At 38.6% G+C, this 21,941-nt stretch overlaps 1 long non-coding RNA gene across 2 annotated transcripts in view; it reads left to right on the forward strand.

Moving 5' to 3' along the window:
* Nucleotides 1-19,567: 19,567 nt before the first annotated feature.
* The window catches only part of LOC122452449, a 50,248-nt gene continuing 47,874 nt past the window's right edge, over nt 19,568-21,941 (forward strand). For both annotated transcript variants that reach the window (XR_006272699.1, XR_006272698.1), the window contains exon 1: nt 19,568-19,933. This is a non-coding gene — a long non-coding RNA (uncharacterized LOC122452449). The remainder of the gene's footprint in view (nt 19,934-21,941) is intronic.

Consider the following 21,941-nt stretch of genomic DNA (forward strand, 5'->3'; position numbering starts at 1 on the left):
ATCTCTCAGTTTCTGTAATGAAAGCCTGACCTGGGACATCTCCAATACAAACAGGACACTTTCCCAAAGAAGTCAGGGATTCAAGTCCTTGGAGCCAGGAATTCATGTTTCCCTGTCCAGAAATCCCTCCCAGATAGCATAAAACTCATGGACTCCCTACATGTCTTTCTTCCTATGCCACGGGCCCTAAGCTTTACTGTCCTGCCAACAATTAGGCACAAAGAAAGCAGATCGAAGAGAACACCAGTTTACATAGTTTGTTAGAATAACTTTGCTATTTATATGTGCTCTGCGTGGGTTCAAGTGCTTTTCTAATAGGGCATTTGCATTCTTGTGAGGGGTCTTACTAAAGTGAGAAAAGTGAAGTGGCCAAAAGGAGAGTTAATAAATAGTGTCTTGTCACAAAGATGTCTTGTCTTTTAAGTGGACCCCAGGAGGGCTGCTAGGATGGGATTGGGGAGGGGTACATCATGTTTTATTTTTTAACATTGGTTGGAATGAAAAACTTTTCTAGTCACTGTGTCCTGGAAATAAAATATTTGATGTGGAATAGTGTCCAGGACATATGACCCCTAAAAAGCCTACTTGGCCCAAAGCTTGAACCATGTTTTCAATCAAATGCTGCTTTGAATCCCCTCTGTGCGTTTGACAGTGGAGACCCCAATCTGGTCATTCCCTTATAAGTCTTCTCCCTTTATATGGCTCCCTCTGCTTAAATGAGCTAATTAATTTTTGTCTCTAAGGTCCCAGAAAGAAAGAGATATGTTTTTCCATTGCTGAATGGATTAATCCAAGTATTTTTTAATGGTTTCAGAGTTACATTGGCAGCTGATTCTCACAGAAGAGGTGATTAGCAGCTAAATCAATTTTAAATGAGGCATTTGTCATGATTCAGCCTACTCATAAACCTAAAAATTAGCAACAACAACAACAATAAAATCCCTAAAGGTCAAAACTACAAAACTAAGAGGACTAAGATCTGCTTTATTTTTAAATTATTAAAAGCAGTTGGTGGTCCTTCGTCTGTATTACTACTAAGAATTTAATTTTGTCTTTATTCTTTCATTGTCCTTCAAGTTCTTTACACTTTTTGATTTATATCTTCTGTCTTCCTCTTGTTTCATATTTTCCATGCTTGCTGATTCACAGCTTTCATCCTTTACATCTCCTCATGTTTTCTCACTTGAGAGTGTGTGTTTCAGATCTGAAGTAGGATGGGAGACCAGCGGGGCTCCATGAAGGAGAATGTTCATGGTGAAACCAAGCAGCACCCTGTAGGGCTCCTGGGCCAGAAGCCTTTCCATGTCCCCCATTTCTTGCAAGGAGTAGATTCCATGACCTTCCATGAGTTTTGAAGGGCTGCTAATCAGGGCAGGAAGGGGATAGAGAGACAAGGGAGGAGCAGTCAGGAAACAAGCGTGCAGCCTTGGGGCAGAGTCCTGATTAAGGGACACACAAAACAATATCTTCAAGCTATTACAGAACTGCAACCCCCAACAAGTGGAATCATTCTTCACTCCAGAGAAGACTGACTGAGGCCAGATTAAAGAAACGAAGAAGGTCATCAAGATTAGGAGACAACCTGAAGCCAAATTAAAGGAGTGCATGTCCTGCACACACCTTAATCTTATTAGCAACCCTGCCCTTGAACCATTGCTATAAAACTCCTCACCAAATCCTCCTAGGTTGGGACACACAGGTTTTGAGGGCCCGGAACCCACCGGGGCCCTCTTGGCCTGGCAAAGCAATGAAGCTATACTTTTCTATTTCACTCGAAACTCTGCCTCTGAGATTTGATTCAGTACCAGTGCAGGCCAAGTTTTCAGATCAGTGACAAATCTCTGTCTGCAGCATTATTCACCTTCAAGTGAAAAAATTTCCCTGGATCTTTCACCTGAACACCTATCTTTCCTTTGCTGTTTGTTTCCCTCTTCATCTTCATTGTTTTTCTCTTTTTTCACCTTTTAAATTTCCTCTGCTTCCTTTCCAGAGGGAATAAAAACAGCTATTGTTCACTAAGTACTGAATATATGCTAAATATAATATTGAGACCTTTACTTTATGTCACTTAACCATAACTGGAATCCTAAAATGCAAGTGATTCTCTCACCATTGTACAGGTGATGGATCAAGTGCCTTGCCCAAGCCAGTGAGTCAACAGAATCAAGATTCCACCCCTCTCTGCCCTAGTCCATGCTATCTCTACTGATCATTTCATTCTCCATTTTCCTGCTGACCTCATGCCTGAGTTTTCACTTTAAAGTCTGAATGTCTGAGGCTTGAGATCTTGATACTGGGTTCAATCTTCCTTAGGCTTTGGCAAGGGTGTGTCAAGGTGAACAGGAGAGTAGTTCTTTAGTTCTTTTTATCAGTGTTATTTTATTTAGATAATTTTTCCTTCTTTTAAATGCAACTTGTTTTTATTGAAGAATTTGTATTTTATCTTAGGGTGCAATTTATGAAAAATGAGACTAAAATTAACTTTCATTAGCAAAACATTCATTAAAAAAAAATTAGTCCACATGTAAAGTTTAAAGTCTTGTTGGTGGCGCTAGCAGTAAAGAAATTGCCTGCCTACGCAGGATACATAAGTGACACAGGTTTGATCCCTAGGTCGGGAAGATCCCCTGGAGAAGGGCATGGCAACCCACTCCAGTATTCTTGCCTGAAGAATCCCAGAAGAGATTGGGCAGAGAAGCCTGGCAGGCTACAGTCCAAAGGGTCACAAAGAGCTGGACACGACTGAAGTGACTTAGCACACATGCACACATTAAATCTTTTTAAGTGTTCAGTTTAATTTTGGGCTTCCCAGGTGGCAATAATGGGGTAAGGGACCTGACTGACAATGCAGGAGGTTTGATTCCTGGGTTGGGAAGATCCCCTGTAGTAGGAAATGGCAACCCACTCCAGTATTCTTGCCCGAAGAATCCCATAAACAGAGGAGCCTGGCGGGCTATAGTCCATAGGTTCACAAAGAATCAGACATGACTGAAATAACTTAGCAGGCATGCACATAAAGCTTAAGCATTTTGATTATCATTGAAAACCATTTTATTGCCACAAATTCAAATGATGAAGTGAATAAGAACCAATTAACATTTTGTGCCTTAAATAGATTAGAAAAATAGTGATCATTTCAAGTATTAATATAAAGGCATTAGGCCATAAACTGTAGAAAATAGTTCAAGAACCTTTTTTATTTTCACCTTGAAAGTTTTAGGGAAGGACAAAAACAGCTAAACAGAATTGTCTACTCACCTTCCTTTTATAAAAGTTGTGTTAATAATAGCTTTACTATTAGAGATTTGGTGATGACTTTTCCTCTTAAAAGGTGATATTTTACAAAAGTTAAATGGTAACTTTAGGTTCCTTCCCAGCTTGAAATAACTTATGTTATATGATTTCAATGCTGATAAGGAGAACTTGAATAGGAAAACGAAATTCTAGTTTTCTAAATGGAACTCATATATTTCACATTTATTTTTTCTTTTATTATTTTGGTGTCTACAAATAACTCATAGTCAAGATCATGGTGGTGGTGTTTGTTGTTGTTCAGATGCTAAGTTATGTCTGACTATTTGTGACCTCATAGACTGCAGCATGCCAGGCTCCTCTGTCCTCCACTATCTCCCAGAGTTTGCTCAGATTCATGTCCATTGAGTCAGTGATGTTATCTAACCATCTTATCCATTGCCACCTTTTCATTCTTTTGCCTTCAATCTTTCCCAGTATTAGTGTCTTTTCCAATGAGTTGACTCTTTGCATTAGGTGGCCAAAGTATTGGAGCTTCAGCTTCAGCATCAATCCTTCCAATGAATATTCAGGGTTGATTTCCTTTAGTATTGACAGGTTTGATCTCCTTGCAGTCCAAAGGATTCTCAAGAGTCTTCTCTGGCACCACAATTCAAAAGCATCAATTCTTCAGCACTCAGCCTTCTTTATGGTCCAACTCTCTCATCCATACATGACTACTGGAAAAAAAAAAACAAACACACAGATTTGACTATATGGACCTTTGTCAGCAAAGTGATATCTCTGCTTTCTAATACGCTGTCTAGGTTTCTCATAACTTTCCTTCCAAGGAGAAAGCATCTTTTAATTTCATGACTAAAATCCCTGTCCACAGTGATTTTGGAGTCCAAGAAAATAAAATCTATCACTGCTTCCATTTTCCCCCGTCTATTTGCCATGCAGTGATGGGACCTGATGCCATGTTCTTACTTTTTTAAATATTTAGATTCAAGCCAGCTCTTTCACTCTCCTCTTTCACCTTCATTAAGAGGCTCTTTAGTTCCTCTTCACTTTCTGCCATTAGGGTGGGTGGTGTCATCTGTATATATGAGGTTATTGGTATTTCTCCTGGCAATCTTGATTCCAGCTTTTAATTCCTCCAGCCTTGCAATTAGTATGATGTACTGTGCATAGAAGTTAAATAAGCAGGATGACAATATACAGCCTTGACTTACTCCTTTCCCAAATTTGGAACCAATCCATTGTTCCACGTTCAGTTCTATTACTTCTTTACCATAATACAGGTTTCTCAGGAGGCAGGTAGCATGGTCTGATACTCTTGTCTCTTTAAGAACGCTCCACAGTTTGTTGTGATCCACACAGTTACAGGCTTTAGTGTCATCAACGAAGCTGAAGTAGATGTTTTTCTGGATCCCTTGCTTTCTCCATGATCCAGTGAATTCTGGCAATTTGATCTCTGGTTCCTCTGCCTCTTTGAAACCTGACTTGTAAGTCTGGAAGCTCTTAGTTCACATACTATTGAAGCCTAGCTTGAAGGATTTGGGGTATGAACTTGCTGGCCTGGAGAATTCCATGGACTCTGTATAGTCCATGGGGTCACAAGAGTCGGACAAGACTGAGTGACTTTCACTTGCTAACGTGTGAAATGAGCACAATTTTACAGTAGTTTGAACATTCTTGGCATTGCCCTTCTTTGGGACTGGAATGAAAACTGACCTTTCCTAGTCCTGTGGCCACTGCAGAGTTTTCCAAATTTGTTGACTTATTGAGTGCAGCACTTGAACAGCATCATCTTTTAGGATTTGAAATAGCTCACCTGGAATTCCATCACCCCCACTAGCTTTGTTCAAAGTAATGCTTCCTAAGGCCACTTGACTTCACACTCCAGGATGTCTGGGTCTAGGTGAGTGAGCACACTACTGTCATTATCTGAGTCATTAAGACCTTTCTTGTATAGTTCTTCTATGTATTCTTGCCACCTCTTCTTAATATCTTCTGCTCCTGTTAGGTCCTTACAATTTCTGTCCTTTAACATCATGTGTGTGAAGTGAAATCGCTCAGTCATGCCCGACTCTTTGCAAACCCATGGACTGTAGCCTACCAGGTTCCTACATCCATGGGATTTTCGAGGCAAGAATACTGGAGTGGGTTGCCATTTCCTTCTCCAGGAGATCTTCCCAACCCAGGGATTGAACCCAGGTCTCCCACATTGCAGGCAGACACTTTACTGTCTGAGCCACCAGGGGAGTCTTTAACATCATACTTCATAGTAAAAGATTGAATAATTTCCCCAAATACATCATTTCAACAATGCAGCAGAATAAAGATTAATATATGAAAATTTTATTTGTATGCACGAGCAATGAACAATCTGAAAATAAAATTAATAAGATAATGTCATTTATAATAGCAGTAATCGCAATTGTTGGTGAGGATCTGGAGATATTAGAACACTCATACCTTGCTCAGAGGAAAATAGAATGGTATAGCCACTTTGGGATATAATTCTTCAAAATGCTAAATAAAGAGTTACTATTTGACCCATCAATTTCAGTAGATATATACCCTAGAGAAATAAAACTATGTATACACAAATACATGTACATGAATGTTTATATTGAATGATTTATAATAGCCAAAAAATGGAAAGAATATCAATGTCCGTCCCTGAAGAATGGTGGTATACCCATACAATGGAATATTATTCAGTATTAAAAATGAATGAAGCAATGGTATATGCTACAACATTGATGAAACTTGAAAATATTGTGCTAGGTGAAAGAAGCCAATTAGCAAAGACCCCACATTGCTTGGATATACTTATAAGAAATGTTTAGAATAGACAAACCCATAGACAGAAAGTAAACTAGTGGTTGCCTGATATTGGGATGCAGGAGGGGAGCAGGAGTGGGGAAATTACAGTTAATGTACATGAGGTATCTACTTAGCGTGTTAAAAATGTTCTAAAATGAGATTTTGTGGGTGATTGAACAACTTTGTGAATATACAAAAACCCACTGAGCTAAACAAAAAATGTATTGAGAGAAACCTATTCTGGGCAAGTTATAATGTTAGTTGTACAAAAATAATTATGACATGATCTCTGTATTAGAAGAAAAAAATAAAATACTAATTCATCCATATTAAAAGGAAAAGTGCCAATTCACATTCACCAATTTAATTAAATAGACAAAAGTGATGAAAGAAAACAGGAAACATGGCAAAATATTCACTCCTACTATTAGGCAAAGAGATTCAACTTAAAATAGCAATTAACTACTCTTCTTTTTAAACAATTAACGAGAAAATTTGAATACAAACTCCCTGTGCTGGCAGGGGTGTGGTGAAATTGGCCATCTCATGTGCAGATGATGTCATTTAACTCAGAACTCCTTTGAAAAGCAATTTGTAAATATACATCAAGGACAATAAAAATATTCATACTAGTGGACCTACAAATTCTACCTGTGGTGCTCTATCCTAAAGAAATAACTTGAAGAATGAACCTATTTGAGAAAGTAAAGAGAAAGAGTATTTATTAGATCTCTACTTGATGCTAAGCGCTTGACCTATATTATTAGTTATGTATTCTTTGCTTCACTTACAGACAAGGAAACTCAGGTTCTGCAAAGTTAGGGCCCCTATATCAGTCACACTGCTTGTAAGAGACGGAGTTGGGCTTATCTCAGATGATCCATTCCAGTGGCCCTGGGCTCTCAGCTGTAATGGTGGTTTTCCTGGGGGAAAAACATCCCTCAAAAGGTAATTATCATTTTACCTTTGGCATTGATCATTCCTGAGTTTAAGATGCATGTTAAGTCACAGACATTTCTACCTGTAAACTATATGTCCCTGCATGTCTAACAAGATATCTTAGTGTTTTCCCGTGTATAAAATTTTGCATGAACACATTATTCTATACAAATGTAAAACTCTATCAAATTGTGACTTGAGTTTTTAAATTTAATACTGAGTTTCATAGTTCATATTTCTCTGATGTGTAGCAATTAGGTTGTTTTCATTTTGTTGATCTCACAGACTGAGTTATACCAAACATCCTTGTGCACATCTCTTTTCACACATGTATGAGAGCCTCTCTTGAGGCTCTACTACTTGAATAGGCTTCAAGTAGTAGACTTGCAGAGTATTGACATGTTAAAGTTATATGTTGCAATTGCTCTACAAAGTAGTTGTACCAAAGCAGACTCCTACAGTTATGTGCCAGGTTCCCAATTCCCCACATCTTCTCCACCATTTAGTGTTATCAGACATTAAGTTTTGCCATTCTGGTGGGCATTAAATATTATCTACATGCAATTAAATTTTTTAAAGTAAAAACAAAGCAAATACATAAAAAATTTCCTGGGCTATTTGTTTCTGGATATCTTTTATAAAAGGCAAGCAGACATAGTTAAGCCACTTGATTTTCTACCATTTAAAGAATTTCCAAAGTTTTGAGTTTACCAGTACTCAAAGATATTTTCTAGACATCAGAAGGTATTTTCTAGATATAAAATAGTCACTGAATCTCACTCTATTTTGAGACCTCAAGGCAGCCTAGGTTGAATTTTAACACTTTCTACACAGAAGTTATGTAATCAGACCAAGCAACTTAAAATAGAAACAAATTCATATTTATCCCAAAATATTATTGAAAGAGATAAACGAAATAAGTAGTACACTTAGTCCAGTGCCTGATCAAAATAAGCACAGAGTAAAAGTGTTGATAATACTAATAGAGAAAACAAGGAGTTCCAGAAAGACATCTACTTCTACTTCATTGACTATGTGAAAGCCTTTGACTGTTTGGATTACAACAAACTCTGGAACATTCTTAAAGAAATGAGAGTACCAGACCACCTTACCTGTCTCCTGAGAATCCTGTCTGTGGGTCAAGAAGCAACAGTTAGAACTGAACATGAAACAACAGACTGGTTCAAAATTGGGAAAGGAATATAACAAGGCTGTATATTGTCACCTTGCTTTCTTAACTTCTGTACAGGGTACATCATGTGAAATGCTGGACTGGATGAATCACAAGCTAGAATCAAGATTCTCAGCAGAAATATTAACAACCTCAGATATGCAGATGATACAACTTTAAGGGCAGAAAATGAAGAGGAATCAAAGAGTCTCTTGATGAAGATGAAAGAGAAAAGTGAAAAGGCTGACTTAAATCTCAACATTAAAAAAACTAAAATCATGGCATCCAGTCCCATCACTTCATGGAAAGAGAAGGGGAAAAAGTGGAAGCAGTGACAGATTTTATTTTCTTGGGCTCCAAAATCACTGCTGACAGTAACTGGAGCCATGAAAGTAAAAAACTCTTGCTCCTTGGAAGACAAGCTATGATAAACCTAGCAGCATATTAAAAAGCAAAGGCATATTTCACTCCATATAATAGGCTCCAGGTTCATCCACCTCATTAGAACTGACTCAAATGCATTCCTTTTTATGGCTGAGTAATATTCCATTGTGTATATGTACCACAGCATCTTTATCCATTCATCTATTGATGGACATCTAGGTTGCTTCCATGTTCTAGCTACTGTAAATAGTGCTGCAGTGAACATTGGGGTACATGTGTCTTTTTCAATTTTGGTTTCCTCAGGGTGTATGCCTGTTAGTGGGATTACTGGGTCATATTGTGGTTTTATTCCTAGTTTTTTAAAGAATCTTTGGACCATCTTTGATAGTGGCTGTATCAATTTACATTCCCACCAACAGTGTAAGAGCATCCCCTTTTCTCCACACCCTCTCCAGCCAATGGGAATTTACTCTATGATTCAGGGAACTCAAATGGAGGCTCTGCAGCAACCTAGAGGAATGGGATGGGGAGGGAGATGGGAGGGAGGCTCAAGAGGGAAGGGACATATGTATATCTATGGCTGATTCATGTTGAGGTTTAAGAGAAAACAGAAAAATTCTGTAAAGCTATTATTTTTCAATTAAAAATAAATAAATTTAAAAAGAAAAAAAAAGCAAAAACATTACTTTGCTGGTTTTGTATGTTAGTTGCTCAGTCATGTCTGACTCTCTGCCATCCCATGGACTCAAGCCCACCAGCCTCCTCTGTCCAGGAAATTCTGCAATCAGGAGTACTGGAGTGGGTTTGGGTTACCATTCCCTTCTCCAGGGGATCTTTCTGACCCAGGGGATCTGTATTGCAGGTGGATTTATTACCGTCTGAGCAACCAAGGAAGTCCAAAGAAAGCTGAGTGCCAAAGAACTGATACCTTCAAATTGTGGTGCTGGGGAAAATTCTTGAGAGTCCCTTCATCAGCAAGGAAATCAAACCAGTCAATCCTAAAAGAAGTGAAACCTGAATATTTATTGAGAGGACTGACGCTGAAGCTGAAGCTCCAATATGTTGGCCACCTGATGTGAAGACCTGACTGACTGGAAAAGACCCTGATGCTGGGAAAGACTGAGGGCAAGAGGAAAAGGGGGTGGCAGAGGATGAGATGGTTAGATAGCATCACGACTCAATGGACATGAATTTGAGCTAACTTCAGGAGATGGTGAAGCACAGGGAAGCTTGGCATGCTGAAGTCCATGAGGTCACAAAGAGTTGGCCACAACTTAGCAACTGAACAGCAACAAATTGATAATAAGATTGAAATAGTATTTGGTCACCAGAACATTTGGTTCAAAAAATGATCTTCTATGGTAGCAAAAATTTTACATGTGTTTGACTATCATGGTGAGGAGTAAGAAAATCAAACTCCTGGCTTTGGCCTTTTTTCTAAGTTGTTATGTATGGAACTCTGAAATATTTCTTAGTGTTTTAATTAATTGATATAAAGATTAAACACTGAGAAGAGCCCACTTTGTGGGGTGGGCACATGTCAGCTTCCTTCCTGTCGTCATTATTATGTGTCTTGGCACAAATCTAAATTTTTTTTTACCAGATTGGTCCATATCTCCAGTTAGGTATAGAGAAGGAAGTCAGTCAGAAATAAATTCAAACTACTCAAAGCTAACCCCTTCACTGGTGGCTCAGCGGTAAAAAATCTGCCTGCTAAGCAGGAGACACAGGTTCAGTTCCTGGGTTGGGAAGATCCCCTGGAGAAGGAAGTGGCCTCCCAGTCCAATATTCTTGCCTGGGAAATCCCATGGATAGAGGAGCCTGGCAGGCTAAGTCCATGGGGTCATAAAGAGTCAGACAGGACTTACTGACTGAATAACAACAACGGAAAAGACACGACTTAATGACTGAATAACAACTCAAAGCTAATCAGTATGAGTTATTTGATCATAAAGAAGGCCTTTCATGGAGAAATCCTGCTGATCCTCCAAAAAGCAGTCACCACATTTTCTTGGCCATTCTGCATATAGCACACTTGGGAATTGTTCATGTGAAAACCTTGGCTAGTAGCATTGCCCAGTGGCCTGGAATTGATTTTGATATTGGAAGGATTATAAACCAGTATTGTACATGCCAGGCTACTCAGCATAACTCAGCAAATACACCTACTCTTCCAGAAGGCAAAGCCAAAATTCTTGATCAATAATCTATATTGCTTTTTATATTTTATCTCATGGATAATAATGAGTTCAGTAGATTTCACCTAAAAATGCTTGGTAAAGTTCCCACTCTTATCTCATATCTCTCTGTCAATTTTTGGCAGTAGTAAACTCCAGAACATTCATGAAGGGAACAATGAAAACTTGGACGGGTGTCATATCCAAATTTAGATCTTATCATCCTTGAAAAAATAATAAAGCTAAGAGAATATTGTGTACAGTATGTAACTTGTATCCAGTGATAAATATTTCAGAATCCTTTCTACACAGAATCTGAAAAAAAAAAAAAAACTGTTACCTAAAAGTTTTAAGTATTTTTCTCCTTTCTGGAAAGTGCAGGCTTGACAAACATTTGAGGTGGTACATCCCTTCGACCTGGCATAACTTTCCCCAGAGAAAATTACTTAAGTAAACAAAGAACAAATATCTTTCCTGGGATGAAGATGTTTGAATCAGTGGGACTCTAAGGAGTTAAACTGTTTTCCACAGTAATGAAGAGGATTCCAACTAGTGGAGACAACAATGTATTTCTGGAAACTATTTTCTTTAGAGGAATATTTCTTTCCTAGAATATTTCTTGCCTGTTAGATTACATTACTTAATCTTAGACTTATGAACGTGTTATTTATGTTGCTAAATTGTCCTTCCCACATTGCTGACCATAAGTGATCAAGCCTAAGGCAAAATATTTTTTAAAAATCACTCTTTTTTTTTTAACAAATAGGTTGTCTTGCTCTTTGCAGGAAGTTAGCATGAGGAGCAAGTCCAACTATACCAACTAATGAGAATAAGATTTAATTTACAGGCTTTCCTGGTGGCTCAGACAGTAACGATTCCACCTACAATGCAGGAGACCCGGGTTCGATCTCTGGGTTGGGAAGATCCCCTGGAGAAGGGAAGGGCTACCCACTCCAGTACTCTTGCCTGGAGAATTCCATGGATAGAAGACCCTGACAGGGCTACAGTCCATGGGTCCTCTCAAAGAGTTGGACACGACTAAGTGACTAACTCTTTCACTTTCATCCTGTATTATTATCTTTAAACAATTTATTTGACCCTTCTATTTCTTAACACCTCTCTTGACTGTCTTTTAATTAATGAGCCTTTCTAACCATCTAAGTAATAGAAATTTACCACATAAAGTCTAAAAGAGGTATCCCTAAACACTGGCCAGTTCTTCTCCAAGTTGTCATTCAATCCTTTTGCCTTCAGGCTATGCCATCTTCATCATGTGGCTTCCAAGTTACCATGCTCATCTGCGTCATACTTTGCAAGGGATAAATCATAGAGGCTGAAGCACAGGAAATCTTTATTGCCCAGACACTGAGGTAGTATATATCACTTCCAGTCAGATTCCACTGGTTAAAAGCCAACTGTGAGACACAGATTTAATGGGAATCCAAAAGATAGACTGTGGGCCTAGGAACATTCCACCCTTCTAGGTCACCACAGAGCTCCAAGCTGGGCTCCCTATGCTATATAGCAGCTTTCCTGCTAGCTAGCTATTTCACATATGGTAGCATTGTCAATGCTATTCTCCCAGTTTGTCCCACTCTCCCTGCCCACCTCCACATCCACATATTCATTCTCTCCTCTGAGCCTTTAACCCTGTTTATTCATCAATCAATATTTTTAATTGATAGTTTACAGTTGTCTTTGGGAGGCTACAGTTCTCATTTTTAGTTTATTGCAAGCTGAGGCAGGTGGGGATTTTCATATTCTTGAAGTCAGGGGAATAAATTTGCATGCAGAAATTCTTATGGCTACATGTGTATTCTAGTCTTTATAGTCGCCCTTCGTAAATCAGGAGCCAAGACCAAAAAACATAGAGAAAAGTGGAAGCATGATTCGCGACACTTGTTAGCGGAAGAATGAAGAAGGAAGCCAGATTGGTATTCCTAAAGCCCAACCCGAAGTTGGCTGCTGATCTCCAGCTCATAGGGCCAGTTGAATCATTACAAACAAACTTCAGTTATCTCCACAGAACTGAGAGGATCAGTTTTAACACTTATAAATTAATCAGAAATTTATTCTGGATCTCTGTATATATCTACTATACTCTTAGATACTTTCTTTTTCCTGCAAAAGTCAGCTTTATTAATCATATGGAGTTGGACCAATGTGACTTCCTATCAATATAATTGAGTTTACCAAGGATGGGTCATATACATTTCACAGTATAAATAGGCTAGTAAGGCATCACAGTGCTAAAGGTTCAGAAGGTCACTCTAAATGCAGCCTGGTCACCTACAGAGCCTGGAGGTGCATCCATTTAGTGTTATCTGACTCTGCACCTTCTAATGACTGCACCTTCTGATGACTCTCAGGAACCACAAAATGAAAGATGCAGTACGTCCTCAGTTTCCTGCAAAGGAAGAATCTGGACTTTTCACACACATTAATAATGTATAGGGATAGATACTCAATATTTTAAGTGCCTGAGAGAAATGAATTTGTTTAAGCAGTCACTTAATGCTTATCTTCTTAAATTTGACAGGATCTATGAACAGGTGGGGGAGGAATAGCTATGAATAAGCAATCTAGGTAACTTCAGACTGTTGTGAGAGATAAAAATATATACATCTATTGACTAAAGGAGACAAAGGTTCGAATATGCCTATGTTCTGGAGATCTAATGTGCAGTATGGTGAATAGAGTCAATATTATACTGTATCCTGAAAATTTGCTAAGAGTTGTATCTTAAGTGTTCTCACCATAAAAAATCATAACTATGTGAGGTGATAAATATATTAATTAACTTGATTGTGGTAATAATTTTATAATGTATGCATACATCAAAACATTACACTGTACAGCTTAAATATACATAATTTTAATTTGTCAATTATACCTTAAAAACTGGAAAAAGAAATATATAAGTTTAACTAAAATATATGGCATAATCACCATTCTGAAGAAGAAATATTAATAAGGCATACTGATAGTACAGAAGATGAATGGATTAATTGTGATTAGATAATATCAAAGAAGGCTCATAGGGGAAATGATACTTAAGTTGGGACTTGAAGGTAGATTGGATTACAGATGGTGGAGCTGATGCAAGAAAATTTATGAGCAATGGTGATGAAATAAGCAAGTTCATATGTTTGGGGAGTAGAGAGTAATCTGATTTCATGGAAATAATTCAGTCATTATTCAATAAACATTTATTGAGTGCCTATTATATGTCAGATACTATCAGAAGCACTCCAGAGACATCTATGAACAAAAAAGATTAAAACAAAACAAAAACCCTGTGTTAGATCCTTTTTGGGTGGGAGGAATATAGAGAATATAAGAGAAAGTAAGAAGATAAGAGTGAAAAGGTTGAGGCCAGTATATCAAGGGCCTTGAATCCTTTGCTGACAAGCCAGAGTCTAAGTTTAGAATAGGGATTTGAAAGTTCTTGCATACATGTGAGAACAAAAGCCCTGAGATAATAAGAGGGACAGAGGAAATCCAAGGAGAAAATTCTGAGGAATGCCAATATTAAATGAGGAATATAAAGGAAGAGCTGGTAGAATATATGAAAAAGGAGCTGTCAGATTTTAAGTTCCCTCAAAGAAGGGGCAACACTTATTTTTCATCACTGGATCTTGTGTCTAGCACAGTGCTCTCAGCATGGTGGGTGCACGATAATGTTTTTAAAAAATGCATTATTGAAAGAAGGGGCTTCTCGGGTGGCTCAGTGGTAAAGAATCTGCCTGCCAATGCAGGAGACCTGGGTTCAATCCCTGGATGGGGAAGATCCCCTGGAGGAGGGCACAGCAACCCACTCCAGTATTCTTGCCTGGAGAATCCCATGGACAGAGGAGCCTGGAGGGCTACAGTTAATAGGGTCTCAAAGAATTGAGCATGATTGAAGTGACTCAGCATGAAGCATGCACAAGTTTGGGTTAAACAATGAGAAGACACCAGAAGGACATCAAAGGGTAAAAGAAGAGCAAAATAAGAAATTTCTTCTCTCTTCCTTCTCTGCTGGCCAGGATTTTGCGGAGGCTGATTTTCTTCTGCTAAGGCCACAGCTCATATTCGATTGTTACAGCTCTTGTTTGTTTCTGATAGCACTTCTCTCCTCACTTACTGCTCCAGACCTTGCTTTCCTGCTCTTACTAGCCCCTGGAGACCCTAGTTAGCTCTCATAACCTCCCCCACAGGGTTATTTCACTTAACTAAAATTTACCTTACTAAAATTAAACCCTTTGAATGTGCTGTTTCCTACTGTGACCATGGCTGATAGGTTAATTAAAAATTTTAAAGAGATCATTCATGATACTTTAGAGATACTATAAATAGATGATTAGGGTGGGGAATCTGAATCCAGGTAGGGTAAGTCAGTCAATCAATAGTAAGTAGGAATGTTGAAGCTGTGAGTGGAGACTTTTTTTTAAAGTAATAGAGGGTGAATGAAAGGAAAAAAACATATGTGAAGAAGTAAGGGCAAGGGAAATTGTTGCTGGGGTTTTTTCAAGGATTAGAAAGAATTCATATGTAAACATGTTCAATGGAATGAACCAGTAGAAAAAGAGAAAGACAATTTAAGCCTCAGAGATGATAATTAATAGAGCACTATTCAGAGAAATTAGACCCAAGAACACTGGTTAAAACCTATGAAAGAAACAGGGACTTGATCTGGGACGGGAAAGAAAAATGTGAATTTGGTGAAAGGCACAGATGGAACGGGTGAAAGCAAAGATGAAAGCTAAGACTGTGTCTGAGGGTCGCTCTTTTCTGTGCAACACATCATGTAGTAAAATTTGCTAAGATGGTTTTAAAAGACTGTCCAAGATTTGTGAGAAATGGTAAAGAGGAATAAGTTGACATGCTGTGGAGTTAAATTTTATTCTATAAAATGTTGTTGGATGAGAAATGATGACAACTCTGCTATTTTATCCTTGATCTTGCAATGATGAGTAGGACAGATTAAAGAAGAGAAAATTTTCAATTTTAAAGGAGATTGCAATAGTCCAGGGCAAGAGTTAATGACAGTCTGGCCTGGGCAGTGAAAAATAAGGCTGGATAAGTGTGATGCAGAGAGTTGATTCATGCATTTGTTGATTATTCTGTGCCTGACCATACAAAAGGCACAACAGAGATTTCACAAAGAGTAGAAAACATACTTCCTAACTTGAAAGAGCATACAAGCTAGCTGGGAAAGCCTAGATACACAACAAAAACTATGGTAAAGGAAAAATTATTGAACCAAGAGTCAGACCCAGATCCTAATTCGTGCCTGCCACTAACTCAGTGTCAGATCCTGGGTAATTTATTTCCTCATTTGCACCTCAACTTCTTTGTTTGATCAATGAGGAAGTTAAAACCTGATGGTCCACTTGGTTTCTTGAAACAGTTCTCAAGTAGAAGGAACCAGGGCTCCTTGGAGAAATACCTGATGCTAAAGCTGAGGCAGGTAAAATAAAAGACAAGCCTGGAGCATCTTGGGTTCCAAAAAGGAAGAAAGTGCTTGACAAATAAATAGATGGGGACATGTCAAAGGAAGTCAATGAAAGTAAGATTTTAATGGCTGAAGTTAGAACACTTTGGTAAACAAAATAAATAACACAGTATGGAATTATTACCCAAAGTGTAAAATAAATGTACATGTAAAATAAAAATGTAAAATAAATTAGTACATGTTGGATCAGTTGAGTTCAGTTCAGTCGCTCGGTTGTGTCCGACTCTTTGCAACCCCATGGACTGCAGCATGCTGGGCCTCCCTGTCCATCACCAACTCCAGGAGCTTGCTCCAACTCATGTCCACTGAATCAGTCATGCCATCCAACCATCTCATCCTCTGTTGTCCCCTTCTCCTCCCGCCTTCAATCTTTCCCAGCATCAGGGTCTGTTCCAATGAGTCAGATCTTCACATCAGGTGGCCAAAGTATTAGGGCTTCAGCTTCAGCATCAGACCTTCCAATGAATATTCAGGACTGATTTCCTTTAAGATTGACTAGTTTGATCTCCTTGCAGTCCAAGGGATTCTTAAGAGTCTTCTCCAGCACCACAGTTCAAAAGCATCAATTCTTCAGTGCTCAGCTTTCTTTATTGCCCAACTCTCACACACATACATGACTACTGGAAATACCATAGCTTTGACTAAATGGACCTTTGTTGGCAAAATAATGTCTCTGCTTTTTAATATGCTGTCTAGGTTGGTCATAGATTTTCTTCCAAGGAGCAAACATCTTTTCATTTCATGGCTGCAATCACCATCCGCAGTGATTTTGGAGCTCAAAAAAAGAAAGTCTCTCACTGTTTCCATTGTTTCCCCTTCTATTTGCCATGAAGTGTTGGGACCGGATGCCATGAGCTTAGTTTTTTGAATGTTGAGTTTTAAGCCAACTTTTTCACTGTCTTTTTTAACTTTCATCAAGATACTCTTCAGTTCCTCTTCGCTTTCTGCCATAAGGGTGGTGTCATCTGCATGTCTGAGGTTATTGATATTTCTCCCAGCAATCTTGATTCCAGCTTGTGCTTCCTCCAGCCCAGCGTTTCTCATGATGTACTCTGCATGTAAGTTAGATAAGCAGGGTGACAATATACAGCCTTAACGTAGTCCTTTCCCTATTTGGAACCAGTCTGTTGTTCCATGTCCAGTTTTAACTGTTGCTTCCTGACCTGCATATGGATTTCTCAGAAGACAGATAAGGTGGTCTGATATTCCCATCTCTTGAAGAATTTTCCACAGTTTGTTGTGATCCACACAGTCAAAGGCTTTGGCATAGTCAATAAAGCAGAAGTAGATGTTTTCTGGAACTCCCTTGCTTTTTTGATGATCCAACAGATGTTGGCAATTTGATCTCTGATTTCTCTGCCTTTTCTAAATTCAACATCTGGAAATTCACGGTTCATGTACTGCTGAAGCCTTGCTTGGAGAATTTTAAGCATTACTTACTAGCATGTGAGATGAGTGCAATTGTGCAGTAGTTTGAACATTCTCTGGCATTGCCTTTCTTTGGGATTGGAATGAAAACTGACCTTTTCCAGTCCTGTGGCCACTGCTGAGTTTTCCAAATTTGCTGGCATATTGAGTGCAGCACTTTCACAGCACCATCTTTCAGGATTTGAAATAGCTTAGCTGGAATTCCATCACCTCCACTAGCTTTGTTCATAGTGATACGTCTTAAGGCCCACTTGACTTCGCACTCCAGTATGTCTGACTCTAGGTGAGTGATCACACCATCATGGTTATCTGGGTCATTAAGATCTTTTTTTTGTATCGTTCTGTGTATTCTTGCCACCTCTTCTTAATATCTTCTGCTTCTGTCAGGTCCATACCATTTCTGTCCTTTATTGTGCCCACCTTTGCATGAAATGTTCCTTTCGTTGTTGAGTGAAATGAATAATTGCATTTTAAAAATAGGAAAGAAGAGTCAAATCTTTTTTATAAAAGAATTCTAAATAATATATGTAGATACTCCCCACTCGAAGGGGTGAAGCTTGACCCTCCCGTGTACCCAAATGGCCTAGGCTTTATGACTCATTTCCAAAGAATAGAATAGGGAAAAGAAAACATTAACTTTACCCTGGAGAAACCTGGTAAACACAACAGTAACTAAGTGACAAATGTTAATATCACAATAATGGCATGTGGTTATCATGTACTCTCAATATGATGAGATAAGAGGGGGATTTCCTCTCTCTGATCTTCTTCCTCCAAACAACATGACTCCAGCCTACTTATGAGAAAGACATCAGACAAACTCAAACTGGAGGACATTCTACAGGATCCCTTGCTAATGCTCCAAAGGACTGTCAAAGACATGTTTTTAAAAAAGAAAACACTGAAAAATGGTCACAAATCAGAGGAGACAGAGGAGACATGACAACCAAATGCAATGTGCTTTCCTGGATGGAGTCCTGGAACCAAAAGAAGATCTTAATGGAAAAACAGATGAAATTCAAATAAAGTCTGGAGTTTAGTTAATTAAAAAAAAATTGATGGTCTGTAAAGTCTCTTCCAGCTGGTAGCTATAAGAATAGCATTTATTATCTAATTGCTTCATAACTGTGCTCATATTGCTTATAAAGTGCCAAGAACACAAGAGGTAAGGGAACCATTAAAGCAGGATGGAAGGCTTTAATCAACTTTTTTTTCTCTTCTAACTTCCTGTAGTTGTGTTTCAGTGATGTAGTGTGTGGTCAGGGCAAAGCAATTTTTGAGGCAATAAACTAGTGTTTTGGTGAAAGTCTCTTGTCTGTTACTTTCCTAAACCAGCAGTCACACTCTGCCCAAGTAAGAACAGCCTTGAATGAACCAGCAGGTTTCCATTCGTTTGCAACCACCAGTGTTTGAGTCTTCTAAGCTGCGCCCTCACAAGGCAGCACACTAGGAAACTGTTGCTATGGTGATGGTCGCTGTGGCAGGGCTACCTTTGGCTCATTTGATTTTCCTGGACAGTTTCTTTGCCTAAAAAAAAGTTTATGGAGCCCCAATGTGAAATCATGCTGGCTCTGATTCATGACATTTTCCCGAGACTTTATAATGTTTCTTTTTTCTAAATAAGCAATTTCAGGTCAGGTAAAAATGTGAGTAAATCATGCCTGACTCTTGTTCCAGATGTATCAATTTCTGTTCATTCCTTCCCCCCCACCCCCGCCCCCCTTTCATGGCTTTGAGGCAATAAAAATAAGCAATGCCTCCACTCTGGAACCTTTCTGAGTATGCAATATATAAATGGTATACCGTGCAGGGAGCAATATTTCCCTGCCTTGGTTATTACCAACCTTAGCGTTTTCTCTGGCAATTATCTGAAACAGAGCAAAGACGTAGAGTAATGATCTTGGCGCACTCAAGACCCTGGGAGGATCAAAGAGGCTGATGTGACAGTTCATGAAGCGAGGAGGAAGCAAACCATCCCCCACTGCCAACACTAACACAGCCCTGTGCTTGAGAGTCTGGGAGAACCCAGTTGCCAAGTGTCTGCCTGCATTTTCTTTGAGGCGGCCAGGCCCAGAGCAAGTCAGGAAAATTACGGCTTTTATCAAGCAGACAGTATGGCTCTCTTTGAGGATGGCCAAAGTCTCAGTCATTGCTGGTAACTGCAACACATGTGGTCTTTTCAAGAGGGACAGGAGTATTTTCATTAACTGGGAGAGAAGCTGCCTGCATGAGACTTCATTTATTTGGAATACGAGGGCAAGGCAAAAAGAGGTGAGCTGTTTATAAAGAAATGAGTGAGGCTCTGGAGACAGACTGCCTGGGTTTAATCTTGGCCCTTCCACATATCATTATGTAAAACTTGATTTTACAAATTCTCTGATTTCTCTGCCTCAGTTCTCCCAATCAGCAAAATGAAAATAACAATCATAGTATCCAAGTCACAGGATTGTCTTGGCAATTAATACATGTGAAATTCTTTAACACTGTCTGGCACATGGTAATGCCTCGGTAAATGTTCATTGCTATCATTTATCTTAATTTTTAAGATAAATTTTTAAGATAACATTTATCTTAATTTATAATTTTATCTTAATTATCATTATTCAGTAGTGATAATTATAAATATAATCATAATTCAGAAAATAATCAGGTTTTGTGATGTCCTGTAAGCTGCTTTTTCAGATTGCTTATACTCCAAATATTCACCAAGGGTTTAAAATGTACTGGGCATTGTGTTAAGCACTGTAGATAGTTCAGAAACCAAGTCCAGCTCTTTGCTGTCAAGAATTTATATTCTGGTGGAAGAGATAAGGAAAGTGTGCACAAAAGATCATTCTACATGATAGAGCATTTTTCTCTCTGGTGTGGCACTGTTTATAATGTACTTTGGGATTTTAGGAAAAGAAGTGACTAGTCACTGGCCTGGTAAGTGGGAGGGAGTACTTTTCATGGAGGAGGTAGCATTTGATCAGAACTTGAATTATGAGTAGAATTTTTTGTTTCAATGGTGGATGTCGGCATGGCTGTGGGTATCAGGCAGGTGAGGGGCAGAGTGGGAAGGACTCAAGGCAGATGAAATGACAGTGGGAAGATATTGAAGAGGTACTTGAGAGATAGGAGTTGTTATTGTTTAGTTGCTAAGTCATGTCTGACTCTTCTGGGACACCGTGGACTGTAGCCTACCAGGTTCCACTGTCCACAGGATTCTCCAGGCAAGAATACTGGAGTGGGTTGCCATTTCCTTTTCCAGGGGATCTCCCAACCCAGGAATCGAACCCAAGTCTCCTGTGTCTCCTACATTGGCAGGCAGATTCATTACCACGGAGCCACCTGGAAAGCCCAGAGGGCCATGAATAGACTTGACCAAAGGAGTTTGCCTGTTTATTTCATAAATAAAGTGGGCTTCTTTTGGAATAAATTGATAGTGCTGATAAATTTTGGATTAGAGGTGTGCTCTAGAAACTGATTCTGAAAGAATGTCCTGCCATAACACTAACCCTTTCCTACACAACACAGAAAGACACATCCATCATTTATCACCGTTTCCACACACAAGTGTTTTTAATTAAAAATTAACAACATAGCTTAACAAGACTTTAGCTCCTCAAAGATTATGTGCTATAAATTATATAATTACAGAGTACTGTTACCAGAGGTTTTACAGAGCATGTTATAATTAATTTGTCAACTGAGATTCATTTTTAAGAAGTTTCTTTTCCTAAACTTCATGTGCTTTATTAATATAGTGTGGCACTTGGATCCATATAATGACATATACAGTATTTCTCTCACAACAGATTTGGTCAAAAGATCAATTTGTTTCAATTATGTACATATATGAGAAGAAACATCAACAAATATAGGTTTTTCAAATATTCCTTGAAGTTAAATTCAAAACTTCATTCCAAACATTAAGTCAAATAGAATATTTTGGAGAGGCATAAATGCATCTGTATTATCTTTTGGATACTAAGCAATTTGAATTGGGATCCATTCTTTTCTGGTTTGAAATCTGTTTTGAAAAGCCCTTACCATCTTTCCACTCTCCCTCTTTCCCTTTCTTTTTTTCCATCAATAAACTCCTCTCTGCTAGGTACCATACCAGATGCTTCCTTATCAATTTCCATCAGTGTAGGTATTCTTATTTGTTTGTTTGTTTTCCTATTAGGCTCCATGGTCAATGATGATGGAAAAGCCATAAATCAAGCACCATACCATTTGTTTCATAAATTTCTCTTACAAAACTCACTCTTTAATTAGAGAGGTACTACTGCAAAGT

The sequence above is a fragment of the Cervus canadensis genome, chromosome 13, assembly GCF_019320065.1.
Source record: "Cervus canadensis isolate Bull #8, Minnesota chromosome 13, ASM1932006v1, whole genome shotgun sequence".
Lineage (NCBI taxonomy): Eukaryota > Metazoa > Chordata > Mammalia > Artiodactyla > Cervidae > Cervus > Cervus canadensis.